Source organism: Nycticebus coucang, chromosome X, assembly GCF_027406575.1.
Source record: "Nycticebus coucang isolate mNycCou1 chromosome X, mNycCou1.pri, whole genome shotgun sequence".
Classification (NCBI taxonomy): Eukaryota; Metazoa; Chordata; class Mammalia; order Primates; family Lorisidae; genus Nycticebus; species Nycticebus coucang.
Genome location: NC_069804.1, coordinates 125,528,549 through 125,540,674, shown reverse-complemented (window position 1 = coordinate 125,540,674; position 12,126 = coordinate 125,528,549). Strand labels below are relative to the sequence as shown.

General features: G+C 33.6%; 1 protein-coding gene across 1 annotated transcript in view; it reads left to right on the top strand.

Annotated features, from left to right (window-relative positions):
- HTR2C (5-hydroxytryptamine receptor 2C) overlaps window positions 1-12,126 on the top strand; it is a 350,577-nt gene that overhangs the window by 19,591 nt on the left and 318,860 nt on the right. The window contains exon 2 of the mRNA XM_053581136.1: window positions 5,167-5,224. The gene's annotated coding sequence lies outside the window, so the exon portion shown is untranslated. The remainder of the gene's footprint in view (window positions 1-5,166; window positions 5,225-12,126) is intronic.

Genomic DNA, 12,126 nt, shown 5'->3' with positions numbered 1-12,126 from the left:
CTTGTGTTGTAAAATTTATCTTTCCTTTTTTTTTTTTTTTTTGGCTGGGGCCAGGTTTGAACCTGCCACCTCCAGTATATGGAGCCAGCACCCTACTCCTCGAGCTACAGGCACTGCCCAAATTTATCTTTTCAATAGCCGTTTTTTTTATTTGAAGAAATAGTTGCAACCCCAAATCATTTCATAATAGTTTTATTGAGATGTAATTCACATGGTATACAATTTACCCATTTTAATACTGAAATGTAAAATTAAATGATTTTTAGTATACTCAGAGTTGTATAGCCATCACCACAATTTCAAACATTTTCATCAACCCCCAAAGAAAGCACCCACAGGCAGTCATTTCCTCACTCCCACCTCTGGGCAATCAGAAGACCTCTTTCTGTATCGTTATATTTGCTTGTTCGGAGAGCCTGGAAACTTTTAACAGATGTACTTGCTGGGAGTGTCTGAGGGGTTTTAGAATAAGAAAGGTTGAAAAATAAAACAAAAGGAAATTTGTGGTTCCATGTAGGCAATAGAGTCATCTGGATTTATCTGGCTGACTCCTTAATTTTTCACACTTCCGAAAGTAATAAGATTTTGTGTTTGAGCGTCTGTCATCTTTACTTTTGCTATTCAATTTTATTTTAGTACTGAAAAATCAATAAGAAGGAAGTCATCTCCAAGTACTACTGTTCAAAATCAATTGATTTGGAAAACCTAAGTTTCTAACTCAGGAAAATTATATTTCTGCTCATTTGTTTGATTTTGTTCCCCATACTATACAATCAGGACTTGCCAAACTTGACTATCCTTTACAGAAAGGAGGTATTTACCTCCAAAATCTTTTGTGTACATGCTATCAGCAGTTGAATGCCATAAGAAACACTTGATTGAAGTGTGCCATCTGTTCCTTTTCTAAATCTTTAATATGGAAGACATTTCTTTAAAATTACACCTATTCAGAAGACTTTCATGAAATCAAATTTCCTGTCATTCTGATTGGCTCTGAATCATTCTTTTCCAATAGTGGTGTAGCATAACACATTAGTAGAAACTTTCAGATGGTGTACATTTAACTGCACTCGTTTTTAAAAAGTACATAAAATCTGAATATAAAAAATGGAACCTACATAAAATGTGAGATTTATTATTTAATATGCTTCCCCTTAAAATAATAAATCTTCTAATATCTAATAAGTATGTACATAAATCCTATTAATTGTATCCCCATGCATATTTTAATCTCTTTTTGCTAAAATGTATATGCTCTATACACACTAGACAATAATTGTTTTTGTTATCTGCATTGTGCTGAATGGGAGGTAATAGGCCATGCACTATTTTGCATTTAAAAGCTTCCTCCAGTGATTCTGTCTTTTGCAATTGCCCCTTTGGTTTGCCATGTTTGGACCTCTAATCACTGTATAAAGTGTCACTGATAGTCTACTTCATTACTCTCTTTGACATGACACAGTAAATCTGAAAGGCAAGATCATATTAAACCAAGGTTGAAGTTTTCAAGAATACATGGTAATACATTTTACCTATAGAATAAAATATATTTTATATTATAGTAGAAATATATTATTATAGTAGAAATAATATACTTTCTTCAAATATATTTCTACTACTTGAAGAAACAGTTAGGCAAATTTAAATTAATAAACCAGCAGGGTAAGGCAAGGGCCTATGTATGCTTCAAGTAGCCTATAAATAAAACTCAGTGAAAGAGGGAAAAAGGTTTTGAACAAAGGAAGAACTAGAAAAGGATGAGAGGGTGGCGCCTGTGGCTCAACAGAGTAGGGCGCCCGCCCCATATGCCAGAAGTGGCAGGTTCAAGCCCAGCCCCAGCCAAAAACTGCAAAAAAAGAAAGAAAGAAAAGAAAAGGATGAAAGCATACTGTACTGTTCCATTTCTGTCAACTTCTGGAACTAGCAAAAATAATCCATAACGATGGAGGTCAAAAAGTGGTTGCTGTAAGCTTGAGGGGGCTGGTGATGAGGGGGCTGGTGACTATAAAGAAGGAGGAGGATGGAAATATTTTATATCTTCATTGGGGTGGCATGGCACAGGTGTAAACATTTATCAAAACTGATTAAACTCTACATTTAAAATACACAAATTTTATTAAATGTAAATTATAATTCATTAAAGCGATTTCGTTTTTTTTGTTTTTTTGAGACAGAGTGTATGTCGCCCTCGGTAGAGTGCCATGGCGTCACAGCAACCCCAAACTCTTGGGCTTAAGTGATTCTCTTGCCTCAGCCTCCCAAGTAGCTGGAACTACAGGCGCCCACCACAATGCCGGCTTTTTTTTTTTGTTGTTGTAGTTGTCATTGTTGTTTAGCAGGCCCTGGGCCGGGTTCAAACCCGCCAGCTCTGCTGTATGTGGCTGGTGCCCTAGACGCTGAGCTACAGGCACCGAGCCTAAAGTAGATTTCTTAAAAAACCGAAGTAGACAGTAAAGGTTACCATGTGGTCCATCTGTGGTCCTGTTTTATTCCTTGACGGAAGATGACCCCCTTCTTTTTTAAGTGAATCTGAATGCCCACGAATTTCCCCAAAAGTACATTAATCTTTTTGTATGCTAGCATTTCTTTATGTTTCTTGGGACTGAGAACTGGCATTTTAATGATGACTGAGCCAGAGTAAGATAGTCATTTCTTTGATAGACATTTCATTTTAAATGCCTGTTCTTCTCTGTTATTTCAAGTGAAGAAGAAATAAAGCAGCAAACGTATCCATTTCATCTTCATGGGGCTCCTATGACTTTTAAAGCAAAATTCTGAATTGAAACTACTATTTTATAATATTCTTCCTCGGGGTAGGCTGTAAACAAAATAGCAATAATTTTTGTGAGAAACATAAGATAAAACTTGTCTTGAACAATCACAACATTACCTTCAATATCACTTCATAAATAAGTTATAAGTAGTGTCAGAGGAAATAAGACTACACAGGTGAATTTTTAAAATACTCCACGCACTATTTTTGTAGGAAGAGATTGCACAGTGTTTGGGTTAGTTTGTAGACCAAGATTGTGGCCAAGAGCATCTATCCTCTCTATCTAGAGACATTGACCAAAAAGGAAAAAAAATCAGTCATTGTGGGAATTTTAAAAATAGTAGTTCAGTAAGATGGAGAGGAACTTGAAATGGAGAGGAACATTGGTATTAAAATATACCTCAAATTTATATGTAATTAGGTGAGAGAAGAAAAATGAAAAAAGTTATGATGGCTGAGAAATATTAATATAGGTGTGGTGCCTGTGGCTCAAAGGAGTAGGGCGCCAGCCCCATATGCCAGAGGTGGCGGGTTCAAACCCAGCCCCAGCCAGAAACTGCAAAAAAAAGAAAAAATAATAATATAAAGAATGTTGTGATCAACAGGAAAAGAATAAGCAAATTGAGCTAAAGATAGAGATGTAAATTGAGAAGAAAATTTTAGTTGATTCAAGGTATCCCATACTTTTAAAAAATTAATTGAAATTTTAGAAATCTACTCTAAAACATTACTAGACATCAGTTGATAGGTCTTGGAGAATATTTTTAAACGACAAGATTGGCTGATTTTAATTAAAGATGAAGAGTGTTTTATTATATCTCAATCCTCCCCCAAAGGGAAAAAAATTCCCATTCAATACTCTTGAATAAAGGGCATTATTACTCTTTGCACTGGCTGCAAGGACTACATTTGGCCACTAGAGGGCTGTAATTCCGTTCGCAGTAGTTCTCAGGTCACAACTGTTTTGCTTCCTTCAAGGGTATTTGTACAGTTAGGTAAAATTAAGTGGAAGCTGCAACAGGCAGAATGGGTCATTACCATGTATTGAGATGATTTCATGCATTGCTGCAATGCAATATATAATTCTTATTGTACAGATTAATAACTTGGCCACAAACTTCTTCACTAAGCATGGAGTCTCATCATTGCTCCAAGATTACTATTAATTTTGTACCTCTACTTCTTGAAACATTAGGCAGAACTAGTTTTACAACCTTTTTCTGGAGGAAATTATTTTTATTTACTATGGATTTCCTGCTTCATTAATACCGAAATTTAACGTGATTGTGTGTTCTTGCATAGTCATTTCAATAAATCTTTGCACTACTTGGAGCTGCAAGAGATGCAAGAAAATGATTGTTCAAACTTATAAATAATAAATATATTTTCTGAAATTTAGATTAAAATGGCAAAGTTTTAACCAAGTTATCTTTCCTTCATTTGAAGTGCGGCCGATTTTTACTGTCATAAGGAATAAAAGATATAATAATATGTTGGTATAGTATTTTGTAATTTGAATGCTGTAATGGGTAGTCACATTAAATTATTTAAATGTGGCTTTAATATTTATCACATAAATATGTTATGCTATTCTTCAAATTTATTCTTTAATTTATGTTGATAGATTATGAGCTAATAAATCTTTAATATCTTCAAATGATATAATTAACATTTCCTATGTATTTCTCATAACTTTAATGGTCTTTATTTTTATTTCTTCATTTTTTCAGGAACAAAACTGAAACTTTAATGGTCTTTTTATCACTCTATTTTACTTATTTGACTAAATGGAAGAGTTAACTTTAATTTTTTTTAATTCCTGTATTTAATGTTTTGGGTTAAGTTTTATGTGTTTTAAGAAATTTTTAATGCTTAAAACAGGATAATGTTAATGTGTTTATACCAAATTTATTTGTCCTACCAGAAAAAAAAAGGTTGCTGGCTAATATTTGTTTCTATCTTGTTTTTGCCTTCCAAAACAAATACTGGCAACTAATACTATTATAATAATTGATACTGAAATGGTTATTTTCAAATGTTATTTCCCTTCCAGAGTCTAGGATTGTTTTAATACCTATGATTAAAATACCATTTAATTATTCCTGTAATTGTTTTATGTGAAATGCTGTTTCAACTAAACATTTAACTTAGAATTTTGCTGATTCATTTAGAATGAGAACTAATATTTCATTTCTTTTTTAGTAAAAGGGTGAACACTGCAATACCTACTGTACTAATATTTTCTGTTTTAAATTCATTTTATACAAATAAGTCTTTATTCTAAAGCCTAATTGTACTTCCAGTCATTCATTATTTATAAATAGTATAGCCACTGTAAATAGCACCTTACTTAATGAAATTCTTATTGCATTTTTCTCAATATTTGCTTTTAGGGTTATCAGTTAATACCTGCAAGCATAGGCCAATGAACGCCGACCTTCATAAATAATTGTAAGTATACACATACATGTGCCTTGAGGCTCTTCTTTTTGGCAACAGTATTCAGTAATTATAATTATAATTAAGTGATTCCCATTATTTTACTAGCATAGACTTACCCTTGAACTAGTAAAACATATGCTATTAATGGCCTACCATAACTGAAAAAGAATATTACTTACTTGGTAAATGGAATTTTGATCCAACCTAAAAACAATCTCAACTTATTTTATTACTAAGTAATGTGTGATGCAGACACCCTTGCCAAATCATTAACCACTACCTCAACTTTACGCAACTTTACAGTAAATAAACATAAAATAAGATGGTACAAACTGGGACAATTAGGTTAGTAAAGACAAATGTGAAGGCTCAACTTTCTCTTTCAGGGACAAACTCTTATATTCATAATTGGGGTGTAGGACATCTAGCTGTTGTTTTCCATGATAAATTTCAGAAAGCAAAGCTCCTCAAAATATTCTTGATGAATGGACTTAAAAATCTCAGGAGAAAGGGAGAGAACAGAGGGAAGTCTGTATCTCAAAGTAGCATATCAGTTATAAATGCTGAAAAATACAGATTTAAAGAAGGAATAACTCCACATTCTATAGAATTCCAAAACATGATTATTTGATTGGGTAAAATATATTGCACGTTAGGTAAGGTGGATCAAATTGGATCCTTTATTTTAATGTATTGACTGCACAGGGAATTCTCAACTAAATTTCTGATTGTTCTCATAATCATACATATATTTAATACAACAAAATGGGTTTTGTTTGTTTGTTTATGGCCAAGGCTGGGTTCAAACCTGCCACCTCCGGCATATGGGGCCAGCACCTTACTCCTTTGAGCCACAGGTGCCACCCAATACAACAAAATGTTTTTAGAATGGTAGTTTTGGAGGAAGAACTGATATGATTGTATACACTAACTCATTTTTGACAGTAAAATGTTAACAGAAACTTTTAGTGTAACAATATATACTCATTATATAAAATAAATTAAATAATACAAAAATAAAGTGAAAAGTTGAAGTCTATCAAAATTCAAAAGAGGCTAAGGATAGAATAGGCTTGGGAATGTCTGCTGCACACATTATTAATGAACACAGAATAAAGAAGAAAACAGTGATTTTGCATCAACAAAGTTGCATCAAAATGGCTGCATTAAAATGTGCTCATGATCAGAATGGCCAACATGAAATTATCTTGCTTTGTTGTTTAAGAACTCACTATTTAAGATAATGGTAAAAGTAACTTCCTTTGTTTACTATGTATTGAAAAAAAATCTTAATGCAATTAGCAGCTCTCCATAGGGGAAGAAATTCAAAAAGGGAATTTATAAGCAAAATTTAAAAAGTATAAAATGTAAAATTTTAAAGACCCCCATGCATTTGTCCTGAAAATGCACAGGAAGTCACTCATTGTAAGTTTGTAAAGATCCAAGTTTGCCTGTGTGGGTGAAATAGGTTAACATGGATATGCAGGTAAGTTTACACTCTCAAGTTTCAAACAATGCTCACACGAGACTATCTCACATATATTGATGACATGGTAGCCTTGACTTGACAGTTAAGAGCAAGGTCAGCCTTACTAGAATGGGATGTAAGCCAACTTCATCTTGACTATTTCCCTTTGTGCACTGTTCTGTCCTTACCATGTTGTTTTCTACCTCTCTGTGCCAAATATTCACAATTCTGTGATGAATTCTCCTTGAGTCTCTCCCAGGTCTGTACCTCTCTCTTTGTACACACACCTGTTGACACTTTGCTCTTACCCAGCTGTTAATTGGAGAAATTTCGATATGCAAATTCATCGTAAGGTGGCAATACCTAACAAGATCTACCCATCCAGAGGGAGGCAAATCTTAACATTGAAAATGTGACTCTAATAACTGAATCCCTTGATGGGCTGAAGGGAAATATATACCTCAAATTTCACCATGTAGGTATGGGAGGCCGTAGGCTACTTCACTTCTCTATAAAGCTGGCTTTTTCAGGACATGTTAGTAACGTGAAGAAAACGTGTACAACATACTTACTACAAAAGGTCAGAGCCTGGTTTTTTATGGTAAATAATGTTGATGTTGTTAAACTTACTGATGTTCACTGTATATAGAAAAGTACCAAGAGTTTTATTTATAATGTGTACACCTACACATTCTCTGTTTTGGGGGTTTTGGATCTGTGGGTAGGTCCATGGTGATGTCTGCAGCTATTTTTGGCTGTATAAAATTCAGTGGATCTTAAAAAATAAATTTGTCTCCACTGTCTTTTGAACTTGGTAACACCTTCTCTAAAGCCCTGCTTATACTGTCTATGCTACTGTGATATACTTATTTACATCACAGTCAAGGTAGTAATTTAGGTAATGTATTCAATGTCTCTTGTGAAAAATGATCAATTGGACAACTGTGCTCCTCCTGAACTGGATAAGGTTTGTAATAACAGTAAGTATTAAAGGTAAACGCTTTCTTTTTTCTTTGTAAAACCACACCAGCCTTTAAAGCTCTTCATAAAAATGGTTAACGTAATGAAGAAATAGTGCACAAACATTGGCTCTATCCTGCCATGACAGGACTTAGACTTGTCTTTGTCTTGACAAGTATATTAACACTTACAGAATTTTTATCATTTGATGATGTGGCCTTGTGTTGCTGCAAATAGATACAAGATTAGTTAAGAGACTTTTTGTTTCGATGAGTTCTCTTATATATAACTGTGTGGTTATTGCAGACTTCTTTACTCTCTAGGTTACCAAATTATTTTCAAAGAAACAAATAGACCATAATAAACATCAAATCTACCTACATTGATAGATAAATTGACCATTTCATTTTGTAATTTATTGTAGTATTTATTTCATCCACAAATATTTAATTGATAAAATAATTAAATATATTTTATTACTAACCAGCTCTTCATTTGGTTAAAATAAGTAATATACAAACAAAAACTCATGAAATGAGTACAGAATTGAGTACATTAAGTAAAAAAATATGGTGTGTCCCATGTAGGGTACATTGCATTTTATAACACCTGCTGGAACCAACATGTCTTGCACATAATAAATATTCTATAATATATTCAATAATTAGTTAAGTAACTATTTAACTTATAATGATGAAATAATTACACCTCTACGAGAGAGATACTTAGGCAAGCATGCTTTTTGGAACACACATATTTAAAACATAAGAAAACTTGAGGCTTCATAAGATAATTTGACATTTTGTACATTTTCTACTTTTATTAATAGTCCTAAAATTTAAATGATACTCTATTATAACAAATTGGACTCAAAAGACATGGGATTGACTAAGTATGTAAAGAAATGATTATTGTATTGAATGATCTAATTAGAGACTATATACTTAGATATTTTTCATTCTGAGTAACCTATCCCAAAATTCAACAAGACTAACAACATAGTTTATCATCCATAAATTCTAAGATATTTTATCCTTAGGAAAATAAGTGAAAGGTACTTTATTTTGGAAAGAAAAGTAGCCAAACAGTATTGAAGTAGTTCCAAAGTCACATGTCTGTCCATACTAGACAATAATAGTAAAATAATTTTACACCCATGTTTCCTGTTTTTGAACATACACCTTTCAAAAATTTACTTGAACTTTTAAATTGTATGCTTTTTCAAAATATTCACATCTCCTTAAATATAAAAGGTAACTTAAGTAACTGCACTAACTAAATTTATACAAATAATATAAAAGGATGTGACAATCAAAAAGTTTATGACACAGAAGTTTATTTTTATTTCATTATTTGAAAATACTTTATTCTTCAGTCCATAAGACTTTAATTTAAAAATATCACATATTGGGCAGTGCCTGCGGCTCAAGAAGTAGGGTGCTGGCCTCATATACTGGGAGTGGTGGGTTCAAGCCCGGCCCTGGCCAAAAAAAAAAAAAAAACTGCAAAAAAAATAGCACATATCTTTCAATAAAAACAGATATTTTAATAGCATGGAAGCTTTTATGTGCTGTGTGAAGTGAATGTTTGCACATTATATCCTGTTTCAATCCCATTTTTACTCTTATTTAAAAATAATTTTCACCCACCGAATTAAAACATTTGGCCCAGATGAGTAATGTATTGTGTGTGCAAGATTCCGAACAATCACTTTCTGTAATATTCCCACAGTAGATCTAGATGCAGTTGTCCATTTAGTTCTCCTAAAATAAATCTTTAGCAATGCTAATAAACTATAATTCAACCAGTAATAAAGATACTAGGAAAATATGGAAACCAAATCATATATTTGTGGTATGTCCATTAAAAGTATCCCCCATATCAAATTTATCACTAACTCCAATCAATGTTAGCTCTTGAATATCTTCATTCCATTTCTGTGATCATTATGCCAGTTTGGCTTTCCATCATCTGTTATCTAAGCAGCAGAAAAGCTTTCTAACTAAAGCCCCCAATTACACATTTATACTCTCAAATCCATTTTTGCCATTCTTATTGTTCCTAGGATGAACACCAACAAGGTCTTTATCATGGTTTGTTAAGAACGACCTTATCTGGGCCCATCTACTTTTTCTGTACCATATTTCCCATCACCCCCTCCCATGAATACTTCAGCTATACTGGTCTACTTTCAGTTCCTTTTTTATTCTTTATTTTTTTTTCAAGGCAGGGTCTCACTCTGTCATCTGGATGGACTGCAGTAGCCCAGACATAGCTCACTTCAGCCTCAAACTTCTGTGCCCAAGTGATCCTCCTGCCTCAGCCTCCTGAGTAGTAGGGACTACAGGCATGTGTCACCATGCCTGGCTAATATTTTTTCTATTTTTTTGTACAGAGAGGGTCTTACTGTGTTGCCCAGGCTGGTCTTGAACTCCTGGCCTCAAACAAATCTCCTGCCTCAGCCTTCCAAAGTGCTAGAATTACAGGCCTAAGGCACCTACTTTCACTTACTTAAACATATGCATTCTCCGATCATAGGGCCTAGCTAGAAATTGCGCCTTCTGTTATCAATACTACCTTATCTCTTCTAATAATCACATCACCAGTTAACACTTATTAAGACTTCAAAGCACAAGTTAAAAGTCATTTCTTCTGGAAACAGGGACACCTTCCTGTCCACCTTACCCCCTAAGACTAGGTAAGCAACCAATTATAAATCCTTATACATAAAACACTGTGCAACTTTGCATCATAGCATTATGGTATGCTATGACAATTATACATTTATTTTTGTGTTACTTGAGGATTGCTATCTCCTCCACTACATGTGAACTCCATGAGGTCAGAGACAGTATTTGTTTTTGCTCAATATTCTTAGCATCCAGCACAGCGCCCAGCATATAACAATAATTCAATAAATATTCTTTCACCAAAAACTGAATGAACAAATAGGCATTATCTATTAAAAAGTCATTTGTATAACTTTTGGGGATGGTTAGTCTGTGGCTGTTCAATTGTAGAGGATATTTTTCTACCTTCCCCCCAGTGGAACCTGCAAATATTGCAGCCAGTAAAAAATTTTAGACACCTCAGTGACTAAGACCTCAACAAGAACTGCAAATGGGAGTTACTGTGACAGCCGTAAAAAGTATTGCCATGAATTTAAATGTTATATTAGTTATATTAGCAACTGACACTAATAAATGCCTAATACCACATTTGAATTATTTGAGCAGTCCGCTAGGAATTTTAAATAGGTCTTTCTTGCCCGACTTCATGGACCAAGAGCTTAACATTCACCTTTTAAGACATCAGATAACCAAATCTTATCACCACTATTTTTTATTAAATAAGCAAATCAATATTTGTTGCAAATGAATTATAGTAAAACTTGGAAATCAATAAGGATTGTTGCTAATGGGGCTTACATTTTATACTATAAAATATGTATGTAATATAGAATGAATATATAATGAATGTATAATATGGAATATATATTGAACATCATTGAAATATGGTGTTACTTCCATTCTTGAGATACTTTACTAAGAAGAATAAAAAGTATCCAATGTACTCAGCCCTGCTATGAAACTGATTTATGGCTTTCCAATGAAAGTTATAACCCAGTTATAACCTAAGAATATTGGGAAGGAGGACAGGGAGGGGAGGGAGAGGGGAAGATGGGTAGAGGGAGGATGATTGGTGTGATTACACCTGCGGCGCATCTTACAAGGATACATGTGAAACTCAGTAAATGTAGAATATAATTGTCTTAACACAATAACTAAGAAAATGCCAGGAAGGCTTTGTCAACCAGTGTGATGAAAATGCATCAAACTGTGCATAAAACCAGTGTATGGTGCCCCATGATCGCATTATTTTACACAGCTATGATTTAATAATAAAAAAAAGAAATACGGTGTTACTTAATGAAGACATTGCTAAGTGATATAATTCTTACTTCATATTTCCTCCTGTCTAACTATACTTTCTTATTTCTGCTTTAATTTTATATTGTATTTTATTTTTATTCCACTGAATTATAGTTAGCTATTTTGCAAATACCAAAGTTTGTCTTAAATTTCATACATCTGCCATAACTCATACATTTCATTAGACATGTTTCCAATTTTCATCTGTTAAAAGATTGACAAACAATTTTAAGACAAACAGCATGATAAGTGTGAGACTAGTGTGTACCACACCTTGTTGTGGACAGAATCATCTGGAGATCCTATTAAGCTACAGGTTCTGATTCAATAGGTCTGGCAAAGGCTCTGAGATTCTGTGTTCCTAACAAGTTCCCAGGTGTCCAAGGACTACATTCAGAGTAGCAAGGTAATGGAGCTACAAACTCCATTTGCTGACTCTAGGGTTGACAAACTTTTTCTGTAAAAAGCCAGATGGCAAATAATTTTAATGTTGTAGACCATATGGACTCTGTCGCAACTACTCAGCTCTGCCATTGTAGCTGTAGGTTAGC